We start from the raw sequence: 2,446 nt of genomic DNA on the forward strand, positions 1-2,446 counted from the left end.
TCCCAGATAATCTAGGAAAAGGGGAATGGATATGAATGATCACAGATTAAAAGAAGAATTAACATTACCTAACCATTTCTTCCCGAACTGCAATGAAGGAACCCTACATTTAGCCATAGTACAAGAGGAGGGGCTACTCTAGGAGGCTTACAACTAGAACATAAAATTAGTTTTTTTTTAAAAAAAACGTAAATATAGCAATAGTAAAACAATGGAAAATAAAGAATGAAGGTACAGCAATATGAATTAAAAGATGGGCAGGAAAGAAGAGGGGGAAGGGGGGGAGGATTGCAATGATTCTAGTAGCTACTGCCAATGATGGGCTCTCCCAATGGACACCCAGGACAGACCTCATTTTCCAACTACAGGTAGTCCTCGACTTACAACAGTCTGTCCAGTGACTGTTCAAAGTTACAACAGCACTGGGAAAATTGACTTAGGACCGTTTTTCACGCTTATGACCCTTGCAGCATCCCCAGGGTCACGTGATCAAAATTTGAACACTTGGCAACTTGCATGTATTTACGACCATTATAGTGTCCTGGGATCATGTGATCCCCTTTTGTGACCTTCTGACAAGCAAAGCCAATGGGGAAGCAGGTTCACATAACAACCATGTTTCTAATTTCACAACTGCAGTGACTCACTTAACAACTGTGGCAGGAAAGGTCGTAAAATGGGGCCAAACTCCCTTAACAACTTATCTCACTTAGCAACAAAAATTGGGGGCTGATTGTGACTATAAGTTGAGGGCTACCTGTAATACCTTTTACTAAAAGGCATCGGCTTTTGTGAGTTCCAAGAAGTGGTGTTAGCAGATTCCTTCTGATGGGTGGTGTCAGAATAAGAAGGATGGGGGGCTTTTTTTCTCATTGAACAGAGTTCCGGCCCCTTTTTTGGATGGAACCTTGTAGGGTAGGCAAGACGTGTTGTATGACATGTGTGAACCTGCTTCCCCATTGGCTTTGCTTGTCAGAAGGTCAGAAGGTCACAAAAGGGGATCACATGATCCCAGGACACTACAATGGTCGTAAATACTTGCCAGTTGCCAAGTGTCCAAATTTGCAAAAAAAAGCACTGGATGGGGTTAAGAACTGCATAAACCCTCATCAATCTGGGGACAGTGTAAGGCTATCTCACTCACGGACTGGAGAAAAGATGATTAATAGCTTCCTGGAGATACAGCAGGCACTGTGATGCCAAGAAATGTTTATACTTTGTTAGCTATAAGTGGGAAAAGGAATGCTTTAAAGTGACAAGCTGGATGGGGAAGGAATCCAGATGAACAAAGGGTGATTTACTTGAGTATTTCCAGCCTCTCACTCTCAACCAGACCTTCTACAATCCACTGTCCTCCAACCGAAGTGATGATGTTAAAGGAGAAACTAGGGACAATTTGCAGGAAGAAAAGACATTCGTTAGTGCAGTGTTTCTCAACCTGGGCTGCTTGAAGATAGGTGGACTTCAAATCCCAGAATTCCCCAACTAGCGTGGACGTTTCTATGGGGCTTCAGATCATCTGCCAGGGATTGGACTCACGGGCCCTTGGTGACTATATACAGCAGGGGTGTCCAACCTTGAGAGCTTTAAAATCTCTGGACTTCAACTCCCAGAATTCCCGTCAGCCAGGTGGGATATATAGTGTATTAACTTTAGAAGATCTCCAGGCCAAGTGGTCAGCAGTGTTTCAAGAAGGGCTATAGAGAGAGTCTGTCTTTAGAAGGGTAAATAATAGCAGTGACACTCAGATACCACTTCATAGTCCTTTTACAGTCCTCTTTTACAGCCCTCTTTAAGCAGTTTACAGAGTCAGCATATCTGGGTCCTCATTTTACCGGCCACAGGATGGAAGGCTGAGTCAGCCTTGAGCTGCTGAGGCTCATACTCCTGGCAGTCGGCAGAGTTAGCCTGCAATACTGCGTTCTAACCACTGCGCCCTCATGGCTCCATGTAGCCCAGCTTCCTTACAACAACTCCAGTAAAGGATTTCAACCCCATAGAAAATGGCTATGTACACCTGATGAGTTCCAAGTAGGAATGGAACTAGTTGCAGACATTCAATTATAGTTAACATGACTGCTTACCATTATCTTTTTTTTTCCTTTTGTTAACAATCCTTGAGTGCTACAGGTAATGCACTATTTTCTTAAGTTATAAAAGCACGGCACCTGACAATGAATTATGGATTATTTGCTTAATTACTTAAGTCACTGCATTCCAATCGGATCCATAGCTTTCTGCTGAATTGGGAAACATCCACCTGATTTATTAGAGCTACTGATGCATGCTTATTACAAAATCTATAAGTAAGTAAGAAATGGACAGTCCAGGGCCTGGAGCAAAACCAACGTCACCAGCAACATAGTCTTGATGCCTCCTTCCTTGGGCTTCTGGACAACTTTTAGGCATTGCAAACTTTCACTTTTCAGTTTTGCTATTCCTCAGC

The sequence above is a fragment of the Vipera ursinii genome, assembly GCF_947247035.1.
Source record: "Vipera ursinii genome assembly, chromosome: 10".
Classification (NCBI taxonomy): Eukaryota; Metazoa; Chordata; class Lepidosauria; order Squamata; family Viperidae; genus Vipera; species Vipera ursinii.